The sequence below is a fragment of the Drosophila sulfurigaster genome, chromosome X (assembly GCF_023558435.1).
Source record: "Drosophila sulfurigaster albostrigata strain 15112-1811.04 chromosome X, ASM2355843v2, whole genome shotgun sequence".
NCBI classification, from domain to species: Eukaryota; Metazoa; Arthropoda; class Insecta; order Diptera; family Drosophilidae; genus Drosophila; species Drosophila sulfurigaster.
Genome location: NC_084885.1, coordinates 16,732,743 through 16,756,612, shown reverse-complemented (window position 1 = coordinate 16,756,612; position 23,870 = coordinate 16,732,743). Strand labels below are relative to the sequence as shown.

The 23,870-nt window shown below is 36.1% G+C and overlaps 2 protein-coding genes across 2 annotated transcripts in view; both read right to left on the bottom strand.

Annotated features, from left to right (window-relative positions):
• Positions 1–2,773, bottom strand: part of LOC133847142 (cytochrome c oxidase subunit 4 isoform 1, mitochondrial) — a 41,079-nt gene extending 38,306 nt beyond the window's left edge. Inside the window, exon 1 of the mRNA XM_062281953.1 lies at positions 2,767–2,773. The gene's annotated coding sequence lies outside the window, so the exon portion shown is untranslated. The remainder of the gene's footprint in view (positions 1–2,766) is intronic.
• Positions 1–23,870, bottom strand: part of LOC133847141 (general transcriptional corepressor trfA) — a 62,002-nt gene that overhangs the window by 12,097 nt on the left and 26,035 nt on the right. The window lies entirely within an intron of this gene.

Sequence of the window (23,870 nt, the reverse complement as noted above, 5' to 3'; positions counted from 1 at the left end):
TGTGTGTATGTCTGGAACGATAAAAGCCATCTTAAATTGCGAGTGAAACGCTTGGCAATGATCTGCACACAGACATGGTCCAGAGCAGCAGACAACATCTGCATATAGATTGACCTCAGATAAAAATTTATTAGTTTTGGCGCAAATTTGACATGCTTAGTTGTTTGCCACTGTATAAGTCTGTGGGTGTGTATGTCTGTTTGTGTGTGTGTGTGTGTGTGTGTTTATATTGTTCAATTGTGCCAGCAGCATTTGAGGCTATTTGCTATGCTGGGTTCAAGCACTCATTTGAGAGAGAGTAGTAAAAGGCAAATGATTACACTGTCCAGCAACAACGACAAAATGCAATATCAATTTTGATATCGAACTGTTTTAATTGCTCACAAAACTTTAATTATAGAGAATTTCTTTCGATACAATAAGTCTATTATACAGTTGTTGAAAATCAGTGTTTTTTTTGCAGTTTAGTGTTCTTTTTCTTTGTTTTGATATTGTTATTGTTGCCAAAGATTAAATGCAATCAAATTGCAAATAAAATATACAAATAATCTTTTGACTGTCAAAAAGGTTTACATTGGAATTGGCAAATATCTAAATAAACTCGTCAAGCTAAATTGAGCTTTAATATTTTAAGTAAATTGGGATTGTTTATTGATTGTTAATATTAATGAAGTGAAACGAATGGCTACTCTCTCTGTGATTTCATTGTGAAAAATTAAATATACAAATGTTAATGTGTACTGTTTTTGTTGATTATATAACTAAAGGTTCTAAAGTTTTGGTATATTTATATATATATATATATATTTTTATATATTTATTTGCTCTATGGTATATTTTCAACATAATTATTTATTTTTGGTATATTAATTTGGTATATTTTAACATTAATATTGTGCTCTATGGTATATTTGCAGCATAATTATTTATTTTTGGTATATTTTAACAAAAATAAGAAGCATTGTCGAGTTTTAAGATCTTGGGTTGACAATCTGATATAGTATTTTACACTCTATGGTGTATTTTGCATTTAGCAGTATATCGAGGTACCAAATAAAGCCTTCGGTATATTTCAGTTTTTTTTCGGTATATTAATTTGGTATATTTGAACAACATAAGTTGATTTCTGTGATTGACTAGCTGGTCTATTTTTCTACTCTATAGTATAATTCGGTATATTTTAATATTGGTATATTTAAATATTGTTTTTCTTCGATGTTTTTGATTTAATTTTATTTTTATCATATAACTAATGGTTCTTTAATTTAGATATTCTTGCTGCTGTCGTGTCTTTTGTATATTTTGTATTCTATAGTATATTTTTAATGTAGTGATGTACTTATACAACTAATACAGCCGTTGGTATATTTCAGTATTTTTCGGTATACTAATTTAAAAAAGTGTCGATGGCCTTCGTAGCTAGAACTGCCTTCTTTTAGTTATTATTTTGTATAATAATTAACATGTAAATAAATAAATAAATAATTTGAACAATTTTGACAATAAAATATAGTACAGCACTCTTCTGTTTTAATTAAAAATAGGTAGCGAGTATTTTCAGTTGAACAAATGCGGCTGTAGTTTTCTTTCTTGTTGATATACAATTTTGTTATTCTTGCTGCTGTTGGGTTAACAATCTGATATGGATTTAGTAGTATATAAATGTACTATACCTAATACTCGTAAAGCCCTTGCTATATTTTTGTATGTTAATAATACAAAATTGTTATTTAATATATACTCGCTTTCAATTGGCGAGTATCGCACAGTCGAGCACCCTCAACTCTCTTACTTGTTTTAGTGGAAGGATTTTTTGCAAATTATGCATTTAGCACACGTTGCTTTCAATCAAAGCTGAAGACACAGCCTGTGTGTTTACTCAGCATAAAATATGCAGAGATGAACATATAGTGGAGAAATAATTGCGTGAAAATCAACATTTTTGGGGGCAGTATATTAAGTAGATACGAGTATGCTAGATGACCACAGTTGTTGTTGAATAGTCATAGTATTATGGAAATTGTATGCGTAGCAACTAATTAAATTCTTTTTACTGTGATTAAATTAACCAACGACACACACACACACACACACACACACACACATGCGTTGCCTGTCAGCCATGGGGCAGAGCGATTCAACAGTCCCGCAGGGACGAGCGACGAAAAAACAAAATGAAAAAAAAGGAAATCTTTGGAAATAAAATCACGCAAATGCTTTTTATGTTCCGGCGGCGCTTTGCGGCGACACGTTACGGAGACGCAATCTGCCTCAGCAGCAGCAGCAGCAGCAGCAGCAGCAGCAAAGTTTGCCCCGTTGCGTCAGTTGAGCGCTGCATTGAGGTTATCGTTTCGTTTCGTTTCGCTTCGCTTTGGTCTTGTTGCCCAGCTGTCAAGTGGATATGGCGAGCACAACGCCCCGCCCCGCCACGCCACGCCTCCCTCGCTTGTCTGTCTGTCTGTCTGTCCAGCTGCTTCATGCCATAATGAATAAATGTCGCATTAATTTGCACGCAGCGCGTGCGTTGGGAGCCCAAACGTTGGCTCTAGATCCACAGCTGATGATGTTGCCAGCAGTCTAGGGGGGATAGCAGAGGGACAGAAGGGTGGAGGGTGGATGGAGGGAGGATGGTCTGTGGCTTTGGGCTCGACTCGGCACGGCACGTTCTCTGCTTGTTTTTCTTCAGCTTCAGAGGCAAACAACACAAATCCATTGCATAGCCTTGGCATAAAATACCAACACATTCAGCACACTCTACACTACAACAATGTATCTCTCTCGGTGTGCGTGTGTGTGTGTGTTTGCTTATGTCTGTTCATGTCATACAAAGGCGCGTAAACAAACTGACCCCCTGACCACGTTGCCCCCGTCTCCATCACCTTCAAAGCTCTCTCCCAGCTGCCGCGTGCATCTCTCTTGCATATTTGAATGTTGTAGCACTCTGGAGTTTAATTATTATGCTTGTAATGAGCATGTTGCATATTTTAGTAGCACAAGTTGTGCGCCCGCTTGCGCAACACTCGCAACACCCCTCTCCCCCTTTGCTTGCGCCCTCCCTTCGTTCACTTCAACATCCGACACTCTGTGTCGTGCCTACAGTTTAGGCTAATTAATAGCAACACGATAGTTGCCAACAGTTGCCTTCCTCCTCTCGCTCTCGCTCTCCCCCTCTCTCTCTTTCTCCTTCGACTTTTTCCCCCACTTTAGTCGCGACAGACACGCAGCGAGTGGAAGAGCGAGAGTGAAGCGCGTGATGATAGTGATGGAAATGGATAGACGAAGCCAACGGTCTGTCGCTGTTAATTAACCCACTATGGCCTGTTGACTTTTGGCGCACAATCCCGTCCTCTATTAAAAGACCGTCTACATACGAGACAGACAGAGAGAGAGAAAGAGAGAAAGAGGTATGTGCATAAACTATGGAATGTAGAGTGGAGAATGGAGAAGCTCCAAGCTTGCAGCTTGCAACATTATCTGCCGCACTTTGCCATAATTATGTGCAGTCAACTGAGTAATTTGTTTTACTCCATCCACTATTGTGTTTGCTCCACAGCGTTTGTTAGACACGTATTCAGGCTAGTTAAACTCGACAGACAACTCGTTAAGCAATATAAACTCATCAATATAAAGCGCCCAATGGCTAAAGTTGCGTCTCTGTGTTGATCTTCAATTTAATCGACTTGAAGACACAAAATCTACTACGCAAAAGTTTAGAATAGGTATTTTATATCTGATAATTTGTCAAGTTCTGTCAAGTGTAGCAATTCTAAATATAATTTGTTAGTCAATTCTGGTAATAAATTTACATTTTATTTAATACCAGAAGTGAAATACTATATGTAAGCTTTATTTAATACAAGAAGTGATCGCATACAAAGTGCCTACCAAATTATATTTGTTATTGCTTTATTCAGTAGTAAATATCGTCTTGACTATTTTTCAAATTCTGTCATACGCTGAAAAGTATGCTACAAAGTTTATGACGAGTCGTTTCTCAAAGCTCAATGAAATTATTTTTTGGTTTTGTTTTATTTAACTTTTCAGTGTTACAAAACTTTTAAATTTGAACCAAATTTTTGGACATATTTTGCTGTAAGCAATGTAAAATGAATTTATCATTTTAAATGCTTGAGTCGTGGTTTGATTAAAAGACACTTTCTTAGTAAACGTTTTATTATACAAATTTACTTTTTTTTTTTTGCAAGATAGATTGTGTATAAAAAAATACAAATAATTAATATTTTTCGAAGGAAAATTTTAAATTGTAAATTTATATTGCCTTCACGTTCCTAGATTGGACTGTTTGACATTCTAAAGTAAATACAAGTTTGCTTTAAGCTGCCGAAATTGACACACTTTTACGTATACGCAATTTGCGTCACATTTTTTTTGTTGGTTATAACTTGCGTATACGTTATTTAGTTGGCCACACAAAAAAAGCAAAACGATGATGATTCATAGCGCAGTTGTTGTTTTATTGACAAAACATAGCGTCATATTCTTTACGACAGTCTAGCGATATTACGCATACGACTCGTGACATGCTCCAAAAACCAAAAAAAAAAATAACGAAATAAAACGTGATAAAGTCTTTAAGGTAAATGTCAACATGAAGTTGGCTTACAAACAAAAATATTGTGGCAGGTTCAAGGTCAAACAACAGGCACAAATGTTGACGCAGTGGCAGAGAGTGGGGAAGGGGAAGGGGAAGGGGAAGGGGTTTTGGAAAATTCCTACAAACATGAAATGCATTTTAAAAAGCATTTCGAGCAAATTTCAAATAGAATTGAATCATTTAAATGCTGAGACGACAAAGTGCCGCAGCACTTTTTGTCTGTCTGCTGACGAGTAGAGAATCGGGTTGCTGCTGCTGATGAGTCGAGTGGCAGAGTCTGTTGTCGCATCAGCATCAGCAACAGCAACAGCAACAGCACGAGCAACAATAACAAACAACGAGAACAGCAGACAACAAGAACAGCAACAAGAAGAAGAACAACAACAACAACAACGTTGAACTGACTGTTCGCATTGTTACGGTTGCGGACATTTTAATTAGACTTTAGTGGGTTTTGTGGTCGCCATTGTTGTCTCACTGCCGACTATGCACTAAATAAATTTAAATGCCAAACATGCGGACGAGGCCAGCCACACGCACACAGACATGCTATATACTCGTACATATATACATACATGTATACAATACATACATATGTGCGCGTTGTACTTGTATCCTGTTAAAAGGTGAATGGCGAAACGAGCGTATAATTGATTGGCCAGGATTGAGCTGGTAAATAAGCAACCATTTCCATGACACGAATACCAAACACTCTATTGTGCTTCCCACTAGAGGATTGTGCATGAAAAGCCATTTAAATGCGCCACTGTGTTGTGCTAGCGTTCGCTAGATGGCGCCACCGTCGCAGTAAGTGACGAAGTTGAGTTATTTTACCTGCTGTGCTTTTTGAGTCGATAGCTAAAATTATGATATTCATTAAGAATTTTTTGCTTGAATTGCAATTTGTTCTTTTTCACACAAGTCGATTACCAGCAGCTTGGTCTGTTCAGTTCTGTTAATATATTTGGTCCTAAATCACTTGAACCTGTCTCAGATGGAACTTTATGCGCAGTAAATGATGCAACTAAAATGGAGTTCAACAGCGAGCAAAGATGTGAAATTATGAAAATTATGCAATAAATTCTTAGGAAAAACATTAATGCTCGCATGCAATTTAAGCTAAAATTAATAAGATGAAATACCCTTAAATTTATATATTTTGGCAACCGAAAAGAATACTTTGTATGTATTTAAAAGAGTTGCACATATTAAGTATACGTAAAGTGTATAAACTCGAGTCTGGGTGCCAAAGTTGGCCTGACACACATTTGCATAAAGTTTTATTACCATTTTTTTGCCAAGAATTTACTTAGAAGCACAAGCCCACAGAAAATAAGTTGAGATCGCAACCCAAAGAAAAAAAATGCATGCACTTCTTTGTACATTAGCGTTACTAACTCAAACAAAAAAAAATATAAAAGTTGGGCCATGGTAAACGGAGATGCGGAGCGAACAAAGCACAAAAAAAAAAGAAAGGAAAAAAGAGGAAAAATCAAATATGGCGCACATAAATGTCCGCTAGCATTCTCTTCACTCTGCACACTACCCTCGCTCGCTTGTTCCCTTTTCGCTCGGCATGCGACCCACAAAATTTTCAGCTAAATTGTGCCAATTTTATTTGACTGACTGCAGGTACGAGAATTTTTACTTATTTTGCGGTTATGCTGAACCTGAAAATATTTCACCGCGCTCTGCCACCAAAATGTGAAATGTGAAATGCGAAAAGTGAAAAGTGCGTTCGTATACCAAAATGTAAGGAATACATTTGCTTTTTTGGCCAGACCTCGCTTGAATAGCTCAACAAATATACGAGAACGAGAGAACATTTTTGGCACACAAAAAAAAAAAACCACAAAATATAATAAAAACGTCGAGAGCATAGAGATTTTTCAATATTGGCATTGCATTCGCTCAGAGTCATAATATAATATGTATTTCCCAAAAATTTTGTGAAATTCGCTCGCCAAATTGTGCGGATTGGCATCTTTATAAATATGAAAATTCAATGTCTGTATGTGTGTGTGTTTGGGGTTTTGAGTTGAAAGCATATGAAATTTTCCAAAATTTATTCAGTTTAGCAAAGAAATCATAAAAACAAGTAAGAAAGCTACAGTCGAGTGTATTCGACTGTGAGATACCCGCTACCCATTTTGAATAAAAGAAATATATTTTGCGGTATTTTTCTCAAAACATACCGAATATACTGAAAGAAATGAAACTAAAAATATACCAAATGGTATATTTGGTATATCGATATAGTAGCGCATTCAAAGTATACCATAGACGGCACAATATACCAGATTGTCAGCCAAAGCAACTCAGACCCCTAGTAAGTAGGCGTTTTTGCCCATACAAAAGTATTTCTTTAATAACTTCAACAATTTTTATCTGATCGCAACCAAATTTTCAGGAATCATAACTACTATAGTAATTTTTGTATATACCAAAACCAAATGCTATCGAAAAAAAATGATAGCTCTATCTCTTATAGTCTCTGGGATCCAGTGTTTTTATACGGACAGACGGACAGACAGACAGACGGAGATGGCTAGATCGTCTCGGCTGTTGATCCTGATCAAGAATATATATACTTTTTAGGGTCGGAAATGCCTCCTTCTACCTGTTACATACATTTCCTGCAGGCACAAAGTTATAATACCCTTCTTTGGGTAGCGGGTATAAAAATGTTTGAAAAAAAATGTTTGAAAAATTATTCATGAGCTAGATGAGTTAATAGCTGAGGTAAAAAAAAATTAACATATATTTTTGTGATTGACCGTAAAAGTTAAACAACTAAGAATGCTAGTTGAGGGTGCTCGACTTGGAGATACCCGCTCCCCATTTTGTATAAGTGCAAAAAGGTGCAGTATTATTATTTATACCGAAATTATATTATATACCAAATTACTATTTTGTATTTTAGTATTTTTGCGGTTTATTAAAAATAATAAAATAAACCAAATGTTATTTTTGGTATATTAATATAGACCCTAAGACCCAAAAAAGTATTTCTTAAATAGCTTTTACAATTTTTACTTGATCACATCCAAATTTGTAAGATTCTTCTTCCGCAGGGGTGGAAGTGGGCGCGGCAGAAATATGAAACAATCCTGATCTGTGCTAAAATAGCAAGTTCTGTCGAAAAAATTATCTCTCTCTCTATTATACTCTCTGAGATATACATAGGTGTTTATACGGACGGACAGACAGACAGACGGACATGGCTAGATCGTCTCGACTGCTGACGCTGATTAGAAATATATATACCTTATTGGAGATGCCTTCTGCAACCTGTTACATACATTTCCTGCAGGCACAAAACTATAATACCCTTCTACCTTTGGGTAGCGGGTATAAAAATTATTTAGACTTGCAAATTTTGACAAGAGCTCGCTCTATTACTATTATAAATAACATGTGTCCAACACTAAAAATTACAATATGCATATTTTATTTCATTCGTAATATTAGCAATTATGATATGAATAATTATAAATTTCCTTTTTTTGTGTTTTTTGCTTTCAACAAGTTTTGATGATTAATCACTCATCATACAGCAAAAAAAACAACTTTGTACATGCATATTAATAAGTAATCCATTAATGAAGCATTTTAAACATATATTTAATGCTGACAACTTTTGTGTCAAATGTTATGCAAATGCTGTGCACAAAAAGCGTTTAATACTATGCACATAAAAGCTTTGTCCATATGTATCACAATATTTGTAATTGCAAAATGCGTATAAACACAACATATTCTATCTGATTTATGATAACTACTCGTGTGTGCAAAAACTTATTGTATACAAAAAAAGCAAAACACACATACACACATATGCAACCATCCATTTAAATCGGCTTAGTTTTTGGCACACATACAGACATATATAGTATATAGTCGGTGGCGTTGTTACTGCCGTGTTGGCAATACATTTTGCCCACACCCAAAAAAAAAAAAGAAGAGAAATTCATATTTGCATTTTTATGATCTCGAAATTGCAACATATTCTACTGGAAAAAAAAACCGAAAGTTCCAAATGCGATAAATTTGCGGAAAAGCGAAAATACAAATATAAGAGCACAAAAGTTAACTCCCTCACACCCTCAGGGGAAAAAAATATAACAAAAAAGGCAGCAGCAAAAAATACGAAAAAAAAAAAAATAAATGTTTGTTGCCAAAACTTTTGGCAAGGCTCAAGGGCGCAACAAGAGAGAGAGAGAGAGAGAGAGAAAGTCAACAACAACAGCGCAACAGCGAGGCGAAATGTTAAAATTCGGCATTAAAATTTTCTATAAAATGCGTTTAATAAACCGAGAAAGCAATTTTCGTTCTAGTTACGTAAATATCATATAGATGTGTGAGAGTATTCAGCAAGCAGGTGCAAAGCGTTGACTGTCTGTCACCTGTAGGCATCCTATCGGATATAATAAAAATATATGAAGATGAGCGAAACCCAAAAAAAAAAGGCCGTAAAATGTCAGCAAAGGTAGCTACAAAAAAAAAAACAACTTATTTTTGTTGTTGTTGTTGTTGTTGTTGAAGGGAAACAAAAAGTGATGGAGCAATCGCATGGCATCCGCATGGAAAATAAACCCCCAATACACATCCACACAGACACACACTGACAGTCAGTCCAATAAGTATATGCATACACATGTTAGCAAGTTAATCATAGAACGAATTATGAGCATAAAAGAAAAAACGAAGCCAAGGCGCAAAACTCCCAAAAAAGTTGAGATGAGCTAAGGCAAAAAAAAAAAAAAAATGAATAAAAATACGTAAAAGGTTTCTCTTGCAATCTCTTAAGTCGGAAAATCTTTAAAAGGTATGCGAAAGTAAGGTCTGCTAATTTCTTGAAGCAAAATTCGACTTAATGTATTTAAGAAAGAGCTTTGCAAAAGTCTGCAAAAGTATTGTGCAAATTCTTAGAAACATAATCTTAAAGTTAAATCCTAAATTCCCAGCACTTTAGCTGTTGATTGTATATGATGAGCACTCATATATTATCTTTCTATCTATTTCGTTAGAGTAGATACAATCATTGTTTTCTCGCATTTGCTGCGATTTTTATAGCGCATGTAACTTTTATGGGCAGCCTAGCTACATACATACATTTATTATATATTTTCTCTCGTATATGAATAAATATGAGAATTACTTACACCCTGTATAGATAGTACGACTCTCGAGATGTGCATGTTTTATGGCCTATAAAATTTGCTCGTTATCCAGCGAAACCGAAATAAAAACAAGTAAGAAAGCTACAGTCGAGTGGGCTCGACGGTGAGATACCCGCTATCCATTTTCAATAAAACGATATACTACAAATATACCAAATTAATATGCCACGAGAATACTAAAATATACGAAGGCTATATTTGGTATATTAATATAATGCTACATTAAAAATATACCAAGGGATATTTTTGGTATATTAATTATATTTGGTATATTAATATATTAGGTATATTAATATAATAATAAAAATATACTATAATGTATGATATACCTAAAGAAAAACTAAAATATACTAAAGGCCAAAGTATATTAATATAATATTTCCTTAAAAATATGCCAAAGGCTATATTTGGTATATCAATATAACATTTTAATAAAAATTTGCGCAAGGTTATATTTGGTATATCAATATAATACTACAGTAAAAATGTACTAAAGGCTATATTTGGTATATTAATATAATACAGCATTCAAAAGTATCTGAAGGTTATATTTGATATATCAGTATAATACTACTATACATTCAAATATACCGAGAGATACAAAATATACCAGAATGTCAGTCAAATATATGCACGATTGCCATACAAAAGTATTTCCTAAATAACTTTCACAAATTTAATATTTATAATGCCCTTCTGCTCTTTGGGTAGCGGGTATAAAAAAGCAAAACAATGCTCGACGGCGTTGTACTGACTTTCTGTCTCTCTCTTTCTCTGTCCGACATTTTAGTGAATATGTATTAAATATATATATGTTATGTAATGGTATAATAAATAAACAAATAAATAAGAGCAGCAGTTGGCAGTAAAGTATTTCAGAATATATCAGAATCAGGCGAACCTCAGAGCAACCTGTTGTTGCTTTTGATTTGATTTTTATATTTGATGGCAGCAGCAAGTCTGTGGTTGGTGAGAGCGTTTAATGTTTTTCCTTTTTTTTTTTTCAAAGTAATTTGTCAAACGCAGCTGGTCAAAAGCAGCAAAGTAAAGGATGGAAGCATGTCCACATGAGTTTGTGTGTGTGTTTGTTGTGGCTTAAGGTAAGCCGATTTCATTTCACTTCATTTAAGCTGAGCATTTTCTCTGTTATTATTGTATGGTTGGTTCTTTTTCGTTTTTGTCTCCGCAATAAGCAGATTTGATGCGAAAGTATTCACATTAACTCGCCCATTCACTTTGTCGCCATGCCATAAAATTGCAATTTTTGGCATCACTGCACACCTTGGGCAACAGGTGACAGACCAGACCAGAGAGACCGACAACCAGTCGAGCCACCAAGCCACCTCTTGCCTTCCAGCCAGCCATAATTAAATACGTGTTTACTCCAACTCAACTGAACTCAACCGAACTGAACTGAACTGTGCATGTGCCCAATATCAATCAAGTTCTTTGGCTGCTTTTTTCCTTCTTGGCCAAGGACAGCAAATTGACTATTTAGTCAACTGAGCACACTATCAGCAAAGGTATTTCAAGTTTCACCAACACTTGATGGCAGTGAAAACAGAATATTTTAATTAACTAATTAAATGGCTTAATGATTAATTTATTGTACTATTTAAGTATTTTATCTGTTGTGAAAAAGAGAATTTTATCAATATATACTTGTAGAAAAGAATAAGAACAAAATACTATACAAATTAATGTTGAAATTCGGCAAAAAAGTTTCTAAGATGTGTTAACTATTTTGTTAGAATTATGCCTTTTATATATTCTAAATATATTTTTCTTTTAGCTTCAAATATATTTGGAAAAATTTAATAAAGGTAATATATATTATGTTTAAAAATACTAATAACAATAGAAAATTTACGTGAAATATAATTAAAATCGATGTTAAAATTGCTCAAAAAAATTTAATTTATGAAATTGCTAAATTTTATTGGAAAATAGAATTTAATCAATATGTATAAAAGAAATACATTTGAAAGAAATATCATTTAAAAATTAGATTTATTTTATTATACATTTATTTTGGAGCTGTGATACTTTGATATCAGTTCTGACTTATTGTGAATTCATATTAGCAACGTTGTAATCAAAATGTAGTTAGAGAATTCAGTCAGTTAATTGAAAATAACATAACTTTATTCATAAAAAGCCACTTGAAAACTAAAATAACTAAATTAAACTTACATTAAATTAGTGCAGCGATGCTGATTTAAATTTCGCAAGTGGAAATGATAAAAAAAATTATACAAAATTGAGGTAACTATTCACACTTTACAAATAAGTAACAAACTTGTTTGCATTGAATTACATATTATAATAAGTAATAAAAAAAACAAGTGAAAAAGTGGATTTATTAGGATAACTTTTCATACTTTAGTTCTTGTTAATAATTAATCAAGTTGCCCTATGAAATTGCTTCAATCGTTTCACCGAGCTCTTAAGCTGCTGATGTTTTTATGCAATTTGTTGGATTAAAGTTGACTCGCCTCGGTTTTTTTTTGTTTTTTTTTATTTCAAGCTGCAGCTTGGTGTTGGCATCAACTTGTTGATTATGTTGACGACGAGAGCATAAAACAAGCGACTCTGCCGAAAAACTTACGAGTATCTGCAGTCTCTTGTTACGTATAAATTTTGATGTGTTATGTCCATTAAACCGATTAAGGTTTTATGGCGCTTCACTTGGCAGTGGCTGCCAGTAGCGTTTGCTTCTGCTGCTGCTGCTGCTGCTGCTCTTGGCAACTTGCTCAGGGATCAGTGCTCATTTAAGTGTAAAGCATTTTTGTACACACTCACCCAACCCCAATCCCAACCCCAGCTCGAACTCCAAACGAAAAAGGCTACTTGAGGCTGTTCATATTATGCTGGGACTTGCTCAAGCGCATCGCAAACAAAATGGCCACTGTTCGACACACACGCACACAAAGAACAATGCACACACACACACGAGCACACGCACACACGCACACAGATTACATTCGCAGTGGGCAACTGGACAACAGGGCGTATGTGTAACTTGACTGGCAGATTACATGCTCTAAATGGAGGCTATGTGTCTCTCTCCCAGTCTGTGTGTGTGTGTGTAAGACGAGCAATTAATTGAACTTGCACTGTGCGAGCGGTCATAAAGTAGAACACAGACTGACTACAACAACAAACACGCACACACACACACACACTCGATGGCATACATAAACAGACGCATTGACTAAACGGCCCTCTAGCTACGACGACGAGGACGACGATGTTGCTGTTGGCTGTGGCAGTGGCAATAAATTTAGTTGGCCGAAAAACGCAAACGGCAAAGGTAAACCAAATGGGGCGACTCCGCAACTTGACAGACATCGATTTAATTGGCAACAACCATCGGTCAACTTCACGATATTTAGCGCGTTCCTAAAACGAATTTAGCTTGGCAGCTAAGAAAATGTTTCTTAAATATGTATTCAAATTTAAAGGTGTGCAATTTCAAAAAGTAAATAAATAATAATTTATTTATTTAAAATAAGGCTAGATATAATTAAAATAAACTTGAAGATTTTACTAAATTAATAGAGAAAATATAAGAGACCGTATTTTATATCACAGATAAATATAAATAAAAGTAATGGATGAAATACAAAAATCCATTCTTAAAAGAAAACGTGTAACTTAAGTAAAATTATACAATGAAAATAATTTGCAAATTTTTGTTAACAGTTTAGACAACTTTTATGACTGCAAGAAACATAGTAAGTAGGCATTTTTTCCCCATATAAAACTGTTTGTTATATAAAAAAAAGCTATGAAAATGAATTCTAATGATTATTAATGGTTTGTATATTTTTACCAACATTTGTGGTTACTTATGATTTTGAAAATGGTTACTCAAATTACCAATAATATAATCATTATCACAAAGCAGTTTAAAGTAAACCTAAACATAAACGATGTGCTTTTTGCTAGAAATCTTAAAAATTAGGCAAGTAAAAGCCAACATTTTTGAAACTTTTCTTAATACTTTTTCTCTAAAAGAAAGCGGATATGTTTCTTAGATTATTTTCCATTCCTACAACTAAAATTCATTTGAACTTTTTTCCGCTTATTTTTAAACACATTTGCTTATCAAATTTCTCATTATATAATATGTTTTTCATAAACTGTTTCAATGTACAAAGCGAAAATTGGTTTTAATTGGTTTTAACTCACTTATTGGCAGTTGTTTGCAGTTAATTGGAAATCACACGCAGTCGGCAAAGTTTTGACCGCTAATCGTCAAGCAGTTTGCTTTTTTTGATTACTGTTGTGATGGATTCACATTTGGCTAAGCTCGATATTTATTGTGGCTAACACGCGTAGTTTTGCTGGTGATTTGCAAATGTAACGCCCCTCGTTCCCTTCACTTTCTTTCCCCCCTACTACTTTCCTACTTTCTCTGTTGCTGCGAGCGTTGTGATTGTTTGCGTTGGCGACGTTTTGTGCACCTTGATTGCGCCACAAATACGTGGCAATGCTAGCGAGACGACGACGTTGACTGCTGCTGCGTAAATCTTTTTTGTGGGCGTGCGACAGAGGAGGAGGCGGAGGCGGGGGACAGGCTGCGGTTTGGTCACGCAGCCATTTGTATGCGGCAACCCGCTCACTGAAAAGTGCCTCAACCAATTGCTGCTGGCATAACACAAAACGGCTCGTTGCGGCCTGTTTGGCAATAAGGACCTGGTCCTGATCCAGCTACTCCTCGTCCTCCAGGACTGTATCTCTCTCTCTTTCACTCTGTCTGTGTGGCTCGGCAGAAACAAAAACGTAAACGGAAACTCACGCACAAGCAATTTGTGTATCTGTGTGTGTGGGCTGCAAACTTGAAAACGTTTTGTAAGCGCTCATGTCTCGTCTGTGTCTGCCAATGTCTATCTCACGCACACACAGACACAGTTTCTCCCTCAACTCTGTGTGTGTGTGAGTTTGTCATTTAACTGATTTGGGCAAACGGCTGAGGCAAAGTTTGCCCGGTTTGTCGGCTCAGTCAGTTGTCAGTAACTGAGTGAGTCAACATGAACAAATGGACATGCTGCTGCTGTTGCACATATGTCGACTCTGTTTCCCTTTACGACTGCGACTGCGAGTGTGTGGGTGTGTGTGTGTGCCACATTTATGATTGCATTATGTTGAAAAACAGCTGAACAGCAGTTGAAGCCTCTTAGGCAACATCAACACAACTACATACACAGTTGCGTAAATTTGCATAATTCCGCAATAAGCCGTAAGTTGTGTTCTCTAACTGCTGCCAACTTGCGACACAGTCAGAACTTAACCCTTCCCCTTCCCCTTCCACTTTTTCCTTTTTACCCAAAAACTTTTGCTTGGAGCTTAGAGACAGAGATGATGGAGTAAGCATGACTAGACTGGGGCTGATTTCTTTATCAACTTGATCTGTTTTTCACAACTTGCAAACAAGGCTAATATTAAGTGCCTAAGCAACGCATCGCAACGCAAAACATTACAACGCAAGTGCATAGCTGACAGCTATGAGAATGTGTTGTAGCATTCAGCTGGCATGGGCATGAACAGCACACACACACACACACACAGACACATCCATACATGCATTCATGTTGGTTAATCTTTGTGAAGCTCTGCTTGCTGTCTGACCACGCCCACTTTGCTGGTCCGCCTTCACTATTATCTCGGTCCGCCGCCTAGTCTGACACATACACATGCATTTGAAACACATACATGCAAATTTTTGCCAAGCCACTTTTCCACTCACTCGACTACCAAGTGATTACCTGTTAGACACAACTGTTGAGTAACAGTTGAGTAGAAGCATCTTATGCAAGCTTGTGAAGCCTTTGATAAGCTTCTTTGCTCTGCCACTCCCACTTAGCTCATCCGCCCACTCAAATATCTTCGTCCGACGCCTAGTCAAACACATTTACATGCATTTCGAACTTATTAATGCAAATTTTTGGCATTGAATATTTACACGAATCGATTACAAAGTGCTTACCTAAGGCTTAGTTCAGCACAACTGTTAAGTAACTGTTGAGTAACAGCTCACATTTCTATGCCAACACTAGCTGTGAAACTTTGTGAAGATTTCCCGTTGTTGCAAATTTTTGACAGTGACACACGATATTTGGTATATTTTTAGTATTTTTTAAAGTATTTTCGGTATATTTTGAAAATAATACCGCAATATTTTGCTTTTATTAAAAATATTTAGCGGGTATCTCACAGTCGAGCACACTCGACTGTAACTTTGTTACTTGTTTTTGTTATAAACACTTTTTCTTAGATTTTTCTGCATTAATTGAATATCGATAACTAAAGCGATAGATAAAGTGAAAAAAAAGGGGAGAACTATATTCTACTTGAATTTGTGGAAAGAGTTAAAATTTATTTTAGAAAATAAAAAATTTCATTATATCTGTAATCTCAGCTTCTTCAGTCACTTTTGGAAACAATAAATTTGTAATTTGACGCTAAGTAAGCAAAACGTTAACTAGACATCAAGAAAGCGGCTTTGAATCGAGTATTAAATACTTAACTAAGTTTTCGACATTTGTATTTGAATATTATTGGCTTTGAGTATTAAATACTAAACTTCACTTGCAATATCTTTGAAATATGTTTTATTGATCACAAGAATCGAAGCTCAAGTCGATAGACGTCAGTTGTGAGTATTTGCCTAATGCGGGGCATTGTTAAACGGATTTGGGAATGTAAGCCAGAAGTTAATTCGAGTGAGTAAACGGTTAATGCTTAATTAATTGCATTCACAAAATAGCTAATTGTTCGTATTAAGTGTGTGCGCACCTGTTGTGTGAGTGCGTGTTGAAGATTTGTGAGTTCGATGTGAATTAGAATCTCGGCAAAATGGCTTAAGGATGTGCTCTTTTTCACTCTCTCTCTCTCTGTCTCGAATACAAAGAAAATGCTGCATGCGTTTGCATACCAATTATCTGGCTTTACAAATCGAACAACAACTACAACAACTGCACATTGAGTGCAAATTTTGCAATTGCCGCGAATCGAATCGAATCCAATCGAATCGAATCGAATCGAGACGAAGTGAAGCAAAGTTGTATTGAATTTGATGCTGGCAGCACGCCACAAGCAACGTTCTTCCTAGTTGTTGTTGTTGGTGTTGTTATCACCTTACACATCTATTACCAAAGAGGACATGTGTAGCTACAACCCAGAGGGAGGCAGCTGTGTGGGGGCGTGTTCTGGTACCGCCTTTGTCGTTGTCAAGGCGAACAATAGACAGAGCTGAAAACTGTGAAGTGCCAGAGTGGAGCTTTAAGAATTTAAGGCACAGCTGGCGGCGTTTGTGTGGCCATAATTAATATTTGGCAAAAAAGGGATCGACTGTAAGGCCAGACAGACAGACAGCAGGCAGACGGACAGACAGACAGACAGACAGAAAGAGAGACAGACACCTATGTAGTTGGAGCTGAAGCATTGAAACCGCAAACATAAATAAATCACTTTGCTGTCAACGTTCTGGTATTTTACAAGCTGTTGTCAACACAAGGGCGCGACTCGCAGCAGCAGCAGCAAAAGCAGCGGCAGCGGCAGCAACTGGGGCCATATCGATTTAATTAAATATTAATCTCTCACGCAGCACACACACACAGTCAGACAGCAGCGCTTACGCACTCAGCGAGACAGTCAGGACAGGGTCGGGACGCGGGCATATGGTGCGTATGAGTTATGAGTTATGAGGTAACTGCCTCGCAGTGTTGAAAGCAAATCAACGCTAAGCCTTTTCAATTTATCCGTCTGATCCACAAAATGCTGCGCCAGGAAATTGCAGCTGAAATTGAATCGCTCCCCGATTCTCGTGCGAACAATTCTCTCCTCTCTCTCCTCTCTCTCGTCCCTCATCCCCGTCTCTCTGGCAGCATATTGATTATTAATTTTCCATTTGAGCTGCATGAACGTGACATCTAAATAATAAGTTTGCCATAAGCAAAATTCAAGGACAGACTGAGCGACTGAGACTGAGAGACATCGGCTGGACAATGTCAATGCCACAGCAATTTTCTTTCTTTCATTCGTTTGTGCGTTTCTTTTTTTTTTTTCATACTCTGGACACGTCGCCTCGCTCAAAATGCGGCTTATTCATTCGAATGGAATTCGATTTGCTAGAGTTTCAGCTCAAAAACTCAACTGGGTATTTCCATTGTCGAGTTTGCACATATTTTTGTATTTGTATTTTTATTTTATTACTTCTTGTTGTTGTGGTTGTTGTTGTTGTTGTTGCTGTTGCTGGCATTTTAAGCTATGCCAAATAATTTTGCTGGCAGCTGCGACTAACGCTGATTGCAAAAGGTAATATGCTTCGTTTTTTTTTTATTTTATTTTTATTAGATCCGCTTCCAGGTATTGAGAATATTCGTGTAAGCAGCTTTGATGGATTTATGAACTTGCTTCGCATTTTAAATTGCGGCAATATCGCAAAATTACTTGACAGCTCCAACCAACAAAATTAATGCAGCTCAATGTTGTTGTGAATTTGCGGTTATTACTTTGCGATTACCTCATAATTCCCAACTTGAAATCTAAGAACCATTTTATGCCAATACTTGTTGCTACATTTTGTTTTTCAAAATTGGGGAAATGTTCAAGAAGTCTGAATTATTTGTGATTGAAGCGAAGCATTAAAAGTATAAATATATTATGAGAAATTATTATTGTTTTAAATTGAACAGCTGATTTGTTTCGATTTAGATGTGAACTTGTGGGTTTCATTCAAAGTTTTAATTGTAAGACAGTAAAAATAATAACAATAATCTTGTTACAAAAGTTTTGCTTTTATAACGAAAAGATTTTAAGAAATTTATTTGATTTTTTCGAATGTAATTTTTCTCCATGAAACTGGTTTTGTTCTTACCAAAAAAGAAAGCCTTTTAACTGACAATTTATTTATTTATATTTCATTTTTTGTTATATTATTATTTATAAATAAATTGTCCGCATAAAGTTATATTTCGGTGATGAACAAACACAGTTTCATAGACTAAAACGACGTGAAAATTATAAATTAATTTCTTATGCTGATGAATTTATTTCAATCGCTGACAATTTGATTTTCATTTATATTTTAATTCGAAATAAATTGTGAGTACAACGTTTTTGGTTTATTTTATTATTTATTTATAAATATAAATTACTGCTTTAATCAACGATTTTAATACTGCATCCTTGACTGAATTCGTTGCAATCAAGACACACAAAAGTAATTCTCAAGTTTGCTGTAAGTGAAAACACATCATTTGTCGATGGCTACAGCACTGCTATTTACGTGTTCGTTGCATAACGTTCTACTTGTATTATATGTTTGTTATATGCGACATACGATAAACGTAAACGTGAACGTGAACGTAAATGTAAAAGTAAAACCTTTGTGCTTCAAGTGCCAGCCCGAAGGCAATGTCCAGCATAAAACATTTTTGTTGACTGATTCACTCGCATTGCTGTGACAAAAACTACTCATAAAAGCCGAGGAGAAGGCACTTTGAGTTGGGTTTATGCATAGATTTCGTCGTTTTTTTTTTCCTTTTCACCTGAGCTTTATTATTATATTGAAGGTCAGAGGGGGGAGAAGGAGGCGGGACTGGCTTTCAGCACTCCATCTGTTGAAGCGATCTAACCTAGCCCAATGGCTAATGTGACCATAAACCTTGCCTGGGGGCAAAATGTCAATGAGAGTACAGGAATATATACATGTATGTATGTGTGGGTGTGCGAGTGTGCACAGGTGTGTATGTGTGTGTGTGTGAGGCAACAAATCTTGTGTGAAGCGTGTTTTCAGTTTTGACAATTTCTTGTTGATGTTTTGCGTGCGCAGGCTAACAAAGTATGTCGAGGCACGCAGCCACACTCACACTCACACACACACGCACACCTGTACATACACACACACACACACAGAGAGAGGCACACGCCGATACACGCATCTATAATTATGCTTTAGAAAATGTGACACTCTTCGTCGCTGTTGCAGCTTAGTGCTCGAGTGCTTCTTGTTGTTGTTGCCAAGTTGTTGCTGGTGCTGCTGTTGTTGTTGTTGCCACTCTCCACGAGTTGTTGGCGTCATTTGTGCCGCTGTTTTCTCGTGATTAATGAGCGTAATTTTCAAAATGAAGTTTCAAAAAATTGTTGTCGCTTTTGCCTAGCTTGCCAGAGATCACACTTCTGCCTCGCTCGCTCGCTGGTTGGTTGGTTGGCTCTGTGGCAATGTTGCCTTGCAGCGCAGCGCGTCTTGGCGTCTTCGTTAAGTGTGCAAACAGTAATTATAAATATGGGACGCGCTCTGTCGCTGTCGCTGTCTCTGTCTATGTCTCTGCCTCAACACACCACACACACACACACACCCACACAGACGTACACTTTGAAGGGGGGGGGCGGTGAACAAGAGTTGCCATAACGATAATTAGTTTTGTTTCCACTCTCAACTGAAGCCACTTCTATGAATTACTCTTTGCAGTGCGTTCCTTCTCCGCTTCTCTCTTTCTCTCTCTTTCTCGCTTATGGCTGCCACTTACACTGCACTACACACACACACACATAGCTATTCTAACACAAAATGAAAGGGAAACCTACACAAAACATAGAAAAGCAAAAAAAATACAAAATACAAAACGGTTGAATACAAAGTCCCCTTCTTTTCTCCTCCTCCTCGTCAGATTTCTCTCCCTAGTTGGCAGTTGCGAGTTTCAAGTTCCGGGCAGCCAGGCATTTGATTAATTGCATTGAGCAATGCTGCTGCTGCTTCTTTTCATTCTCGCTCTCTCTCTCTCTCACTTTCTTTCGTTGTCGTCGTTCAAATATTAAATTATTGCCAGCAAAATGGAAGCGAAGCACAAGAAACACCAAAAACTTTGCACTTACACAGTATTTGCATACATATTGTTCAAGTGTGTGTGTGTGTGTGCAATGTGTAACATCCGCAGCAAGAGATCCCTGACTTCATCAAGCAATCGCTTAAAAGACTTTCCAGCAACATTTCATATTACATTTTGCCATTTGGCAAACAACAAGGGAGAGAGAGAGAGAGACGACAACGCGATGCCGATGGTTCTTCTTCTATGTTAAACTTCAATGCAACATGTAGCTGGCAAATGGAATTAGTTTAACAAATACTGCATATTCCACGAATATTAATGCCAATTACTTGTAGCTTCCTTGCAAGGATTCTATTTTATTGAAATGAAATTTGTTCACTGGCAAGCAAACACGTTATGGAAATTGACAAGTGATTCTGATTTGTAGCATGTTAATTAAATTTTATTTTTCAGCTGAAATTATAATACTTAGGTTTACGGTATAAACATTTTTATAATAATAGTATATAGTAATTTAATTTGTATACATGCTACCCATAGGTTGGAAGGGTGTTGTAACTTTGTGCCTGCAGTAAATGTATGTAACGATCGTAGATGCCTCTACGATCCTATAAATTATATAGGCGGTATAGCGTTGTCCCTTCTAACCACACTTCGATTTCAGAGATAATAACATATATATATATATATATATATATATATATATTTTCGACTGTATTTCTTATTTTTGTACACATAATTGAAGAAAATCCAATAATAAGTACATACAATAATAACTGTAGTTTTAATGATGCTTGAAATTTTGATTACGATCGGACAGAAATTGTAGAAGTTATTTACATAAAAAACAGTCCTTAGTTACTTTGCCTGACAATCTGGTATATTTTCAATTTAGTATTATTAATTATATTTATAATAATATACTAAATATAATCTTTGGTATGTTTTTGGTACTTTTGTGTTATATTAATTTGGTATAAAATATGGCTTAAAATAAATACCACACTGTTTCGATATATGTTCAATGTAGCATTATTAATTTACTTTATAATAATAATTTACCAAAGGCTATATTGGTAGGTTTTTAGTACTTTTGACTTATATTAATTGGATATCAAATTTGGTTTAAAATAAATACCACACTGTTTCGGTTTAATTCAAATTGGGTAGCGAGTATATAACAGTCAAACTGTAGTTTTCTTACTTGTTCCTTGTAGAAATGATGAAAGAATTGGCTTAAATAGTTTTACTAAAGTTGATTTTAAAATTCAAATAAAAATCTGTTTGAATTCAACATTTATGTTAAATTAAATTTCGGATCGTTCGTTAATGTCGATGGTGCACAATAAAAAAAAATACGCACTTGCAAGTGACACTTAATTTACAAATTTCTAATTTACGTAATTAAACGAAATTGATGTGCTCTCACAATATGCGTGCTACATGCCCAAATTGTCAGTTTACTTTCTCTCTCTCTCTCTCTTACTCTCACTCTCTTTTTCGAGTGAGAATCAATTATAATTAACATTATTTTTGAGTAATTGCAAAGGAGTCTTATTAAGGCGCAAAGCTGTCAAGTGTCCGTCCGTGTTTTGCTGTTGCTCTTGCCTCTTGGCTCTTGCCTCTTGGCTCTTTACTGTGTAGTGTCCTTGTCACAGTCGAAGTGACATTCCCAGTGTGAGTGTGAGTGTGAGTGTGAGTGCTTTGGCGCTGATTTGTTGTTGCTTGGCATGACTGGCGGCACGTTGTGCATGTGGCCCGGGTAAATGAGACGCAATTTTGTGTGTAATAAACATTAATATTTCATATGCCGCCGGTTACCACAACAATTGGCCAAGGACAAACACAAAACACAAACAATGCGAAGCGAAGCGAAGAGAAAAGAAACATTTGAAAGTCACACGACGCGTCGCCAACGATCGATTATGGTTAGGCAACTCTTTGGCTACGAGAAACTGGTGAAAGCTCTCGAAAGCGTTCGTTTGTTTCTCTGTTTGTTATATTTAATACATTTAATTGGTTCGACGTTGCGTGCCATCGCCAAGTTCAATTTTAATTGCCAGAAGTGTATGGCTATTAAAAATTTGTGCCTGATGAGTCATGTTTTTAAACAAAGATTTATGGTATATATTAGATAAACACACACACACACACACTGTACAAAAGTGCAAAGCCAAAACTGAAATTGTTTTTCTGACGCGCTCATAACAATAAATTTCGTGCATTCGTATTCGCATTCGCATTCGCTTTCCTTTCATTTCATTTCGAGTGCTTTGTTCTTTTGTCTTTAGAGCCACAATCTGGACCTTTAATTTAATGCCTCGCCAAAGCAGAAGCAGAAGCTGAATAAGAAGCAGAACAGCGAAAAGCAAGGCAGCAAATTGACCCAATTCGGCTATGAAAAATGGCCAGAAGCGGTGTCAAAATTGATCAAAAAACGTTTTTTGTAATGAATTGGGCAACTGCAAAAGCAAAAGCAAAAGCAGAAGCCTCGATGCTTTTGTTACATAAGAAGTCATAAAATGTTGTGCTAAAGCACAATTTTAAGGGGTTTCATTTGTACGCAGCGAATGAGCTGTAAATTTTAGAATCTCCTCGCATTTAATAATCAAATATATTTTTACTACAAATTTTGCGCAAATTTACGAGTTTATTTTGTAGTCAAAATCATAAATTGTTAAGCAATTACAGTGTTGACAGCCGCTGCACTTGTTTAATACTTAAACGTTGACTAATTGAAAAAACACTCAAGGTGGAGCTTCTGTTTCTGTTTCTGTTTCCTTTTCTTTGCTCTCAACACTCAACACTCAACACTCGACACTTGAAGCGTCAGTGCAAATTGAGTTGACTGCAGGTCGGCTTATAGCTTATCCTTGACAGCATTTGCCGGACTGCACCGAACTCTGTAACTCTGTAAAAAGAGCGCTCTTTCTCTCACTTTCTCTTTGGCAACTAAGTTGTAAACAGCGGAGACCGCAGAACTTTGCAAAAGAAATAAAGCTGCAAGTGGCTGTGTTATCTGACGGCTTATCCTCAGATAAGACCCGACCGCGCTTCAGCTGACTTTAGGCCACAAAGAGCATTATGAGTTGAGTCTCAGTCTCAGACTCAGTCTCTTCAGTCTTGAGTCGACAGCTAATCAACGAGGCAAATCATCAAATTACTTATTTTAATTTTAATCACATTTGCACTACAAATTGTGCACGACTTGCACTTCATAAAATACTCGCAATA